This window comes from Sinohyriopsis cumingii, unplaced genomic scaffold, assembly GCF_028554795.1.
Source record: "Sinohyriopsis cumingii isolate HCF-2022 unplaced genomic scaffold, ASM2855479v2 utg000198l, whole genome shotgun sequence".
In the NCBI taxonomy this organism is placed as follows: Eukaryota; Metazoa; Mollusca; class Bivalvia; order Unionida; family Unionidae; genus Sinohyriopsis; species Sinohyriopsis cumingii.
Genome location: NW_028315875.1, coordinates 102,529 through 115,165, shown reverse-complemented (window position 1 = coordinate 115,165; position 12,637 = coordinate 102,529). Strand labels below are relative to the sequence as shown.

The following is a 12,637-nucleotide window of genomic DNA, read 5'->3' as shown; positions in this document are numbered from 1 at the left end:
TGAAACAAGAACCGATATCCCCCGCTCAGACATCCTCCTCCTCTTCAACACCTATTGCCGGTCGCACACGCAAAGCATTGCAATCCAAGAAAATACCCCAAGAGAAAAAGAGTAGCATCCTCCAAGAGTGGGTGCCTTATTAACACACCAACCAACACAAAAAAATGGAAAAAGTCTTAGCCAGCATTTACTACGATCCCTCCCATCCTGCAGGTTACGCAGGAGTTCAAAAATTGTATCGTGCTGCCAAAACGCAACTGAAAAGTCTCCGTTTACCTCAAGTGCAACGATGGTTACAAGAACAAGCTACCTACAGTTTACACAAACCCATTCGACGCAAGTTTGCCAGAAGTCGCACCCGAGTGGAAGGCATCGATCATCAATGGCAAGCCGATTTAGCCGATGTCTCTCATTTGGCCAGCTACAATCGTGGCTACAAATATTTGTTTTGTGTCATCGACGTCTTTTCCAAATTTGCTTGGGTCGTACCCTTGACTTCCAAATCGAGCAGCGAGTTAGTGCGAGCCCTGCAACGGGTGTTGAAACAAAGCGGTCGTCACCCTCTTCGATGGCAAACGGACAAAGGTACCGAATTTCTGAACCAAGCTTTCCAAAAAGAATTAAAGAAACGTGACATTCATTTTTTTACCACCGAGAATCCCGAAACCAAAGCCAGCATCGTGGAACGTTTTCAACGCACTTTGAAAGAACGCATGTGGAAATATTTTACGCATCACCACACTCTGAAGTACATCGACATCTTACCGCACCTGGTGCAAGCGTACAACCAATCTTACCATTGAAGCATCGGACGTGCCCCGCAAGAGGTGACTCCCGACAACGATGTGCTGGTGTTTGAGCGTCTGTTTGGTACGTCCCCGACGAGGGCTGCCCCCAACAAAAGTGGAGAGTTGGCCGTAGGAGATTGGGTGCGCATTGGCAAAACCAAACGCACTTTTGACAAAGGTTACTTACCTAACTGGACGACCGAACTGTTTCGCGTCACTGGACGAGTGCATGGCCGTCATCCTGCCGTCTATAAATTGGAAGACATGAACGGAGAAGTGCTCAAAGGAACGTTTTATTTGCCCGAGTTACAACGTGTCACCAACAAAGAAGACGACGTGTACGACATCGAAAGCATTCTCGAATGCAGAACCCGTAAAGTGGGCAAACGACGTGTCAAAGAAGTCAAAGTACGTTGGAAAGGATATCCGCCCAGTTTTGATTCTTGGATCGACGCTTCGCAAGTCATCGACTATAAAAAGAAGTGACCATCATGCCTTTTCACACAGACGCAGCTACGTCGACCACTCCTCCTTCACCCAGTTCTTCTGTGCAAGATTTACAAAAACAACCCTTGTGGGTGTGGTGTGGAGAACGTGTGCCTAAAACGCAAATCGTCTTTTTCTGCCAAATCTTCGTGGTGTATTGTGTCATCGTGGCAGCCATCGCCAATTTGAGTTTGCAACAAGGTGACAAACAATTGTGGACCATTTTATTGAGCAGTTGCATCGGTTACCTGCTTCCTAATCCCTCCCTGAAATTCACCTCGAACGGGAACCACGGGAACCTTGTGTCCAGTGCCAGTGCCAGTCACCACTCCAACCACAACCAGAACCCCATTTTGGGCGGAGACACGCCTCTGACGTCCACTAACCCCTCGGACAGCCACAGAACTCTGGAATTATGAGTCACCAAAACCAATTTTACTTAACCTTATCCAGTGACAGTTCCATGGAGGTGATTCCCCAGAACACGGCCAAATTACCTCAAGCCATCCCCTTAGATCACGAAGCCCATTGGGAAATGGCTTTAGTAGAAATGATTCACCCAACCCAAGTCCTCAATGTCCTTCCCAATCAAAATTTTTTTGATGTGGAAGTTCATGACGAACAATTGCAACAGTGGATGGATAGCAATGTCAAATATGACAAGAAAACCCGTACACAAAAGTACACCACCTATCACTTGTTCATTTCCCCAGGCTATTATTTTAGTGGTCAACATTTGGTCAGCACCATAGCCTCCAGGTTTAATGCCGTGTTTCTGAAAGCTTTGGAGCATGTTAACAAAAGTGTCACCATGGAGTACCACAAAACAGCTCGTCGCTTCTTGATGAAATTTGAACGGAGTAAAATCCTGTCCATTTTATTTTGTCCTGAATTGTATGACATGTTAGGCGGAGACATGAACCTGAGAATGAGCATGATGAAGAAAATCGAATTACCCATCGTTTACGACAACGAGTCTTTTAGCAAGTTATTTCGTGCCCCGGTAGAACTGAACCAAGGACTGAATTTGATGTTTGTGTACTCCTATGTGGTGGAGTATAACGTGGTGGGACACACCTCCGTACCGTTACTGCGTGTCATTCCTTTCAAAGTGGATTCTGCCACGAACACTGACGAGGAAGGTGGAAACACTTACCACGTCCACCGCGAATTTGTACATCCTCACTATTTGCCTGTCAGTAAGTCGTATTTGGACACGGTCAACATTACTATAAAAGGAGATTTGGGACAAAATATTCCATTCACCAAAGGAAAAGTCACGTTGAAACTCCATTTTCGAAAACGGTTTTCTCACGATTCGTAAGTCATGTATCCAGTGTACCGAGGGGTTGCTCGACAGCGAGGACACGGTTTAGGAGATATGTTAAAATCGGCCTTTCGTTCGGTGGCCCCGGTGTTGAAACCGATGGTGTCACGCGGATTGCACGCCTTGAAAGATGCGGCACTGACGCAAGGCAAAGAATTTCTCCAAAATGTCATCATCGACAAACAAAACCCTAAAGAAGCCTTCATGGGGGCAGGCAAAAATGTCTTGCTGCAAACGGGCAAAGACATTTTGGGTCACCGAGAAACACCTATAAATGCCCTGCACGCTACCGAGTCAGGCATTCAGCAAGGACAAGGCAGAAAGAGACGACGAAGAAAACACCCTTTCACCAGACTTCAAGCTAGAAAGGCCAAGAAAAGAAGAACCGTTCGAGACTTAGACGTTTTCGATTATTGAGAAAAGAGACAAAAAAATGATGCACCGAGAATCTTGCGCTTGTTCCAAGACGGAACTGGATCTGTTTGCCATGCCCCCCCCACGATGATGACGATGCAAGAATCCCAGTGGGTGGAATTTCACCCCGTCTCCTCACTGACCGATTCCGCTCCCATCGAGTTTGAAATCAAAGGACAGCCTTAAGATTACATCGATCTGAATAGCAGTTACTTGTACCTGAAAGTCAAAATTCTAGATAAGACTGGAGGTGCTATAGACGATGAAGCAGTAGCTCCCGTCAACAATTTCATGCATTCCTTGTTCAGTGGAGTGGACTTGTACTTGAATAACAAACTGGTCAGTAGCAGCATGGATACTTACCCTTATCGTGCCTACCTGGAAAATCTCTTGACGTACGGAATAGATGCCAAGAACACTCATCTCAATGCCTGTGTGGTATGGGAAGCTGACGAACCTACCAAGTTTGAAATATTGGAAACTGATGAAAAGAAAGACAACAATGATGGATTTCTAGAACGAAGAAAGAGAATCACGGGAGCCGACACAAGTTTAGAACTGATGGATCGTTTGCATTTGGACATGTGGTTGCAAGAAAAGTATTTGCTGAACCGGGTGGATGTCCGCCTGAGACTGAATCGTAGCAGTGCCGCTTTCCATTTGATGGCTGATAGCGACGGTTACAAAACCAAAATCCTAGAAGCCAGACTCTACGTACGCCGTGTGGAAGTGTTACCTAAAGTGGGAAACGACATCAGTCAGACGTTGAGCAGAACGACTGCCAAGTATCCCATACGACGCGTGGAAGTGAAAACCTTCACCATTCCCAAGGGACAGCGATCCATGATCGAAGATCATCTGTTCCAAGGACAGTTACCCAAACGTTTGATCGTTGGTATCGTCGAGAATACAGCCTTCAACGGAGCTGCCGAAAAAAATCCTTTCTACTTTCAACACTTTGGCGTGTCCAAAATCGAAGTCAGTCGCGATGGCAAGACCTTGTGTACCCGACCTTTCGAACCTGACTTTACCAAGAAGAATTACTTGAGATCGTACTTGTCCCTGTACGAAGCCACCGGACAGTTAGGAACCAATACCAGTCACGGTATTACGTACGAGGATTATGCAGGAGGCTACGCTTTGTGGGCTTTCGATTTCACTCCAGACCAAGGCAGCGACGAGGGACATTTCCACCCTATAAAATCCGGCCAGATTCGTGTGGAAATTCAGTTTAAAGACCGAGACCCTGATGAAACGGTGAACGTCATCCTGTATGCAGAATTCGATAATACCATAGAAATCAACAGTTTGAGAGAAGTCATCCTAGATTACTAGAAACCATGGAAGACTGTTATCCCTCTTTACCTAGTGGAGAAACTTTTAGTGTTGGATTATTGTTAAAAAATGTTAGAGTTGTTGTTGTTTAGTGTTAAGTGATTTTTGAATAAAAAATGTTGTGTTTTGAAAAAATTGTTTGATGTTATATTGTTGGATTATTGTTAAAAATGTTAGAGTTGTTGTTTAGTGTTAAGTGATTTTTGAATAAAAAATGTTGTGTTTTGAAAAAAATGCCTTTGTCTTTTGTTTAGCTATAAGAATGTTGGATTGATGCTCTTTCATTTCTTACTATCCCTCTCATGACACTCACTAAACGTTGCGACTCAAAAACCGTGTGGGGGATGTTTTCCTTCACGTCCGCGCTTTGACTTTAAGAACCGGGTTGTTTCCAGTCTAACCATCCATTGTCGACTCATCCTCCTACGAAGATGTGCTCCAAACTAGCTAAGCTCAACGAAGTCTACGTGAATTTGCATAGGGTCAGACACAGTCTGATACCGAAGCCAGAAGAAATAGAGAATGTGAGAATGTTAAAAATCACTGAAGACCTGATAGAAGAGCTCTTCAGAGAAGAAATGAACAGGGAAAAAGAAGAATGGACAGAGAAGTACAGACTTCAGAGACAGCAGCAACAGCAGCAACAACAACAACAGCAGCAACCTGAAGCTGACAGAGGCTTTGTCGATTGTCGTATCGACACCAAAGAGTTCTTCTTCTCTTTTCGAAGAAGCAGACCTATCGCCAGAAAGTCTATCCTCAGAGGACATCGCATTCTTAGAAACTAAAAAAGAATGCCATAGCAAACAAAAAAACAGCCCTTTTCAGGGCTACCCAATACTCTAGAAAAGAAATAACAATCCATTTGCCAATGTGTGTAGGTAGAGTAGTGTGAAAATAAACACTAACTCTTTTTTAAAAAAATGTGAGGGTATGTGTTTGTGTGTTTGTGTTTGTAAGTGGTTAAGTAAGTTGGTATGGATAGTAGATTAAAATGATGTCTTTTTTTTGGTGTTTGAGGTGTAAATTTGGGGTTAGATTGGATTGCTTTGCGTATGTGGATAGTCTATTGAAGTGATTTATAAAAAAATTTAAAATAGTGATGGGTAGCATAAAAAAGTGAGTGAGTGTTTCTTTTAGGTCCGCGCGTTGTTGTTTTTTTTGGTTATGATCTAGGTAAGATCAATTTTATGTTTTTAGGGGATGTTTTCCATCACGTCCGCGCTTTCACTATAAATTGAAACTCGCTGGGCAGTCTAGCTACCCTTGTTGATTGATCAACACAAGAATGAATAGCAGAATAAGCAAACTTCTTGAACTCCAGATACATCTGGAATATGTCAGGCGCCTGTTAAATGAACTGGCCGCGGAGGCTATAGTAGACGAGGAAAGAATGAAGAACGAAGAGGAGGAGAGAAGACAGAGGGAAGAGGAGGAAAAGAAACTAGAAGAGAGGATGTCGTACAATATTCCCGAGACAGAGGATTGGGGTGTTGAAGCGAATCATCCTCCCTCTGCGCTCCCCAGAAGAAAGGTGAAAGGAGACTGGGGAAGAAGATGCGTGTGTGGCGCCAGGCCAGGAAGGTGCAACCATTAGATAGGTGCATCTGGAGTTCAAAAAAAAACAGCCCTTTTAAGGGCTACCCAATACTCTAGAAAAGAAATAACTATCGATTTGCCAATATGTGTGTGTGTAGGTAGAGTAGTGTGATTATAAACACTAACTCTTTTTTCATAGTGCGAGGGTATGTGTTTGTGTGTTTGTGTTTGTAACTGCTCACGTAAGTTTGTGTGAATGGTAGATTATGGGTTTCTTTATTGTTTCTTAGCGTATGTGAAGAGTATAGTTTGGGTTTTGTAAGCGCTCACGTACGATTGTGTGGATAGTAGATTATGGATTTTGTTTATTGTTTCTTAGCGTATGTGGAGAGTATAGTTTGGGTTTTGTAAGCGCTCACGTACGATTGTGTGGATAGTAGATTATGGATTTTGTTTATTGTTTCTTAGCGTATGTGGAGAGTATAGTTTGGGTTTTGTAAGCGCTCACGTACGATTGTGTGGATAGTAGATTATGGATTTTCTTTATTGTTTCTTAGCGTATGTGAAGAGTATAGTTTGGGTTTTGTAAGCGCTCACGTACGATTGTGTGGATAGTAGATTATGGATTTTGTTTATTGTTTCTTAGCGTATGTGGAGAGTATAGTTTGGGTTTTGTAAGCGCTCACGTACGATTGTGTGGATAGCAGATTATGGATTTTGTTTATTGTTTCTTAGCGTATGTGGAGAGTATAGTTTGGGTTTTGTAAGCGCTCACGTACGATTGTGTGGATAGTAGATTATGGATTTTCTTTATTGTTTCTTAGCGTATGTGGAGAGCATAGTTTGGGTTTTGTAAGCGCTCACGTACGATTGTGTGGATAGTAGATTATGGATTTTGTTTATTGTTTCTTAGCGTATGTGGAGAGTATAGTTTGGGTTTTGTAAGCGCTCACGTACGATTGTGTGGATAGTAGATTATGGATTTTCTTTATTGTTTCTTAGCGTATGTGGAGAGTATAGTTTGGGTTTTGTAAGCGCTCACGTACGATTGTGTGGATAGTAGATTATGGATTTTCTTTATTGTTTCTTAGCGTATGTGGAGAGTATAGTTTGGGTTTTGTAAGCGCTCACGTACGATTGTGTGGATAGTAGATTATGGATTTTATTTTAATGATTTGCGTGTGTAAATAGTAGATTTGGGGTTTGTTTATTGTTGCTTCACTTATGTGGATAGTATATTATATGAAATGAGAAAAGTAGGGATGTTTTCTTTCACGTCTGCACGATGTTAGGTCATGATCTAGGTAATATCAATTTTATGTTTTAAGGGGGATGTTTTCCATCACGTCCGCGCTTTCACTATAAGAACCCACAGTATTCGTCGTTCAAACCATTCTACAAAGAAGATGGCATCGAACCAAATTGACAAGATGCAAACATTGCAAGACGTTTTAGACAATTTAGGAATGATGGAGCAGATGTTAATAAGACTCGTTGAAGACCACTATTCCTATAGTCCCCATCGTGTAAAGATGGAAATTAATAACTTGAGAAAGGTAAAGGACAAGATAAGTGGTGTCATGAAAGAGATAAAGGAGGAGAAGGAGGATGAAGAGGAAAGGATAAGGATGAGAGCATGGAATGAAAAAATTGAAAAAGAAGAAAATGAAAAGAGGAAGAAAGAAGAGGAGGAAGAGAAGAAGAAAGAAGAGGAGGAGAAAAAAAAGAAAGAAAAGAAGAGAAAGAGTGTTGGAGATAAAATAAGAAGTTGGTGGAGAAAAAGAAGAAATTAGAAGCAGAAGAAGAAGAAAACCCAAAGGCCCTTTTCAGGGCCAGCCATATTTCTCGAAAAGAGATAGCCTTTCCATTGCCTACCCTTTTTTAAATTTAAATTTAAATTTAAATTTAAAAAAACTTTTTAAAAAAAAAAAAAATCCCATATTCAATTCCCCTTGTCCCTAGACAAACCCAAACTCTATTCCCATGTTCAATTCCCCTTGTCCCTAGACAAGCCCAAACGCTATGTTAAATTCCCATTGTCCCTAGAGTGACCCACGATTTTTCTCCATGTTAAATTTCCATTGTCCCTAGAGTGGCCCAGGGGTGTTTTTAATGCTAAGTCCCATTGTCACTAGGGTGGCCCCATTTACTACTAATAATATAATCAAAGATGCCCTTGTCTGAGTTCACTATAATTCCAAATTAATGATTCTGTCCAAGAATGTTATTTGAGAGCACTTTGTATTTCCAGTGACTAAATAATTTAAATAAATCAATCAATCAAAATCAAATACTAAACACAACAATAAGACTGATTCCTGCTTCAGATGTTATTGCATAAATATGTAATTTCTCAAGACATCAAGATTATCAGCCCCTCTACCTGACCAAAGTCACGATTTATGAAATTTTCTTGAACATTCCAAGTTGTTTACAAGATCAAATCTGTTACTACAATAATGTTAGGTGCTATGTATATTTAATTTGCATTATTTGTTTGTTAGTTTTTTTCTTCTTCATTTCATTGCAGGCTATTGCAACGTAACATTGTATGTTGGACTTGACCTTGTCCAAAATTGAGTTCATTTCTGTTTGACCTGAATTGATTTTATTCTGTAAACAACTAATACATAGCTAAATTATTCTCTCTGTGTATGGGTTTAAAATCAGTATTATTATTAATAGAAGAAAATATGTTTATTTGGGTCTAGGTCTAGGTTTTGGAATTTCCCTAGTGTCTTTTACATATTCCAGGATCTCATTTTTATTCTGCAAACATCAGGATCATTCTAGAAGGTTACTTTCCATCACATTGTTGTTGTTGTGGGGTTTAACGTCATTTTTCAGCACACGATATGCGGCCATTATTATTGGTGGAGGAAGAACCCGGGAAAACCCCTGGAAGAACCACCGACCCACGAGATGCTACTGGCAAGCTTTCTCACATACCCATATTGGCCGAATTCTAGACTCGAACCGATGCAGACAGAGGTGAGATGGCAGTGATCCGTAACATTGAGAGCTTTAGACCACTCGGCCACTCTGGGCCCCCACTTTCCATCACGTAATTATTTGTTTTGGAAAATGCTAATTGTTGCCATAAGTAGAGAAATATATAATAATTTAAATGAGAGGATTTTTCAGTCATGCTTTAAGACATAGCACCTTCAAGTTGTATTATATGTTGTGTTCAGTATTTCATTTTTGGGATGGAATTTTATTTATTAAAATTACTGAATTCAAGCGAATACGTTCTCTGGAAATAAAAATATGCTATGATAAAATTATTGGATAGAGACATTTGCTGAAATTTATACTGAATTCAAACTTGGAATTATATTACTGTGATTTAGCAAAAGGCTATTGACACATCAACACTCTATAAGTTACCACAGGCACATCATTACCTTCAGCTTTCGGACTTTTTCTGGACTTCTACTGAATTTTATTCTGGACTTTAAATTACTAGACTTGTGTCTTTAATTCGTGGATTATTTTGGTATATAATTCACAATACTATAAGTTCTTTTTTCTCAATTTCACTTTGTATTCTAGAGAAATAAATTATTTGTTGAATATTACAAAGCTTGTTGCTTTTCACACTTTTCCGTTACTTATTTTAAGAGCATAGATTCGTAATATAAGGATGTGCTAAACATCAGGTAGGCTTGGTATTTTTATGTAGATTACCAATGTCCTAGACCCAAATTCAAATATGTTTACTTCTATTGATAATGATCCCAATATGAAACCCACACTTCTGGGGAAATATTAACTATATATTTACAAAATAAAAAAAAACATTAGTGCCTCTAGTCAGCAACAACATGAACTTGATTTTGGACATGATCAAGACCAAAATATAATCACATAATCATGGAGAAAAACAAACAAATGCAAATTAAATATACATAAAAATACTAAACATAAAATTGATACAATTTTCTACTTGAAAATAAGGTATTGCTTAAAGCCAATGTTAAATGCAGATAAGCATACTGAGCAATAGAAGGCAGAATTCACACATCTTTATAATGTGTCTTGCTTTGCTTCCACTTCTCCCTGTTCAGCTCTCACTTCTACCTGTTCAGTTCTCACTTCTACCTGTTCAGCTCTCACTTCTACCTGTTCAGTTCTCACTTCTACCTGTTCAGCTCTCCCTTCTACCTGTTCAGCTCTCACTTCTACCTGTTCAGTTCTCACTTCTACCTGTTCATCTCTCACTTCTACCTGTTCAGTTCTCACTTCTACCTGTTCAGTTCTCACTTCTACCTGTTCAGCTCTCACTTCTCCCTGTTCAGCTCTCACTTCTACCTGTTCAGTTCTCACTTCTACCTGTTCAGTTCTCACTTCTACCTGTTCAGTTCTCACTTCTACCTGTTCAGCTCTCACTTCTACCTGTTCAGTTCTCATTTCTACCCGTTCAGTTCTCACTTCTACCTGTTCAGTTCTCACTTCTCCCTGTTCAGTTCTCACTTCTCCCTGTTCAGCTCTCACTTCTACCTGTTCTGTCCAGATCAGCAAGTCACTTCTCCCCAAAATTAAAGGCAATCTTGACTCCTACAGCAGCATTCTATAAATGTTTTCTTGCAAATCCATGAATTTGTGAAATATCCTCTTTGACATCATAGGCATAACCAGAATTAATGCTGTCTGATTCGTTTTCAGGTTTACCAGACAAAAATAACATCAACGGGTAAAGCAGTGTCTCGATCCAGCATTATAGTAGATGGTGTAACACCCGTGGACTCGTGCACAGAAGTTCTAAAAGCCATCATCAAAAAGGGAATGAAGGTATCCCAGCCCCTTTGGTTTGTAAAAACAAAAGTTGAAAGCATAAATTATATAGTTATGTTTACTCTTTCCATTAAACCATCAGACTGTGGTCTTATTGGAGATGTTCAAGTTTTCTCAATGCCCATAAGATTGCTCATTTCTTTGAAAACATGTAATTCAAAGTTTGACCCCTGATCTGAATGTTGTTGTTTTGGCACTCCCAAAACAGTAACTAACCACCAGTTTATTCACCACAGTAGTTGCTTCCATATTCTTAAATGGGTAAGCATCTGTCCACTTTGTAAAATAATCACAGACTAATAACAATTAGTTATTACCAGGTTCAGATCACTCCGCTGGCCTAGTGGTTAAAGCATCCGCCTTACAAAAATGGTACTAACAGCTGCCTCGCTTGGCGCTCAGCATTAAGAGGTTAGTGTTAGGACTGGTCGGCCCAGTGTCAGGATAATGTGACTGGGTGGGATACCATGCTACATGTCTGCGGCATGATGCCCCAATGCTAGACATCACTATAAACTGCCACATTGCAGACATTGTAGCGATATGACTGAAAAATTGTTAAAGCTATGTTAAAAATCCAAAATCACATCACATCACATCACATTACCAGGTTGAGTTCTGGTAACAAACCCAGAACATTACTGCAACTCTCTTTCTTGGTACAGTTTAAGAGTAGATATCAACTTTTTAAATGAACCTTTTCTTCATGTGCAGTTATCACAGACCTTATACCAGTGACAAACAGCTTCAGAAAGACCATACCAAAAGAATCTACATATACCTTTATTCCCACTTTTCTTTATGCCTAAATGCACTACAGTGGGAATATCATGCAATCCATGCAGGATTAATGGCCTCACACAGTTTGGCAAAACTATTTTCCAATCCACTGTCTTCTCTACATCACTTTTCCCATCTTAGGTACACTGTTTATTTTCCCATCTATGCCAATAGTATTTCATATCACATTACAGGGAGCTACTTTTGACCATTTAGCAGCATTACAGGGAACTACTTTTGACCATTTAGCAGCATTACATGGAGCTACTTTTGACCATTTAGCAGCATTACAGGGAGATACTTTTGACCATTTAGCAGCATTACAGGGAACTACTTTTGACCATTTAGCAGCATTACAGGGAGATACTTTTGACCATTGCATCATTACAGGGAGATACTTTTGACCATTTAGCAGCATTACAGGGAGATACTTTTGACCATTGCAACATTACAGGGAACTACTTTTGACCACTGCAGCATTTCAGGGAACTACTTTTGGCCATTGCAGCATTACAGGGAACTACTTTTGACCATTTAGCAGCATTACAGGGAGCTACTTTCGACCATTAAGCAGCATTACAGGGAGCTACTTTTGAACATTTAGCAGCATTACAGGGAGCTACTTTCGACCATTAAGCAGCATTACAGGGAACTACTTTTGACCATTTAGCAGCATTACAGGGAGATATTTTTGACCATTGCAGCATTACAGGGAGCTACTTTTGACCATTTAGCAGCATTACAGGGAGCTACTTCTGACCATTTAGCAGCATTACAGGAAACTACTTTTGACCATTGCAGCATTACAGAGAGCTACTTTTGACCATTTAGCAGCATTACAGGGAACTACTTTTGACCATTGCAGCATTACAGGGAGCTACTTTTGACCATTTAGCAGCATTACAGGGAACTACTTTTGACCATTGCAGCAATACAGGGAACTACTTTTGACCATTTAGCAGCATTACAAGGAGCTACTTTTGACCATTGCAGATTAGATCCCAAATCAGTCCAAGTTAGAATCTCACCAATTTCAGGATCTGTCTTTTGTAATTCTGTCATGTTCTAGTTTGTTATTCTTACCTTTTTTAAATGCTTTTCAGATTCCCTTACCTGGGAGTTTTTTGTATGTTTGATGCATCTTACATCCAAATTAAATTTTACAGTGACA

General features: G+C 40.3%; 1 long non-coding RNA gene across 1 annotated transcript in view; it reads left to right on the top strand.

Moving 5' to 3' along the window:
* LOC149774547 (uncharacterized) overlaps positions 1-12,637 on the top strand; it is a 28,884-nt gene extending 16,247 nt beyond the window's left edge. The window contains exons 2-3 of the long non-coding RNA XR_016416786.1: positions 10,558-10,683; positions 11,661-12,637. This is a non-coding gene — a long non-coding RNA (uncharacterized LOC149774547). The remainder of the gene's footprint in view (positions 1-10,557; positions 10,684-11,660) is intronic.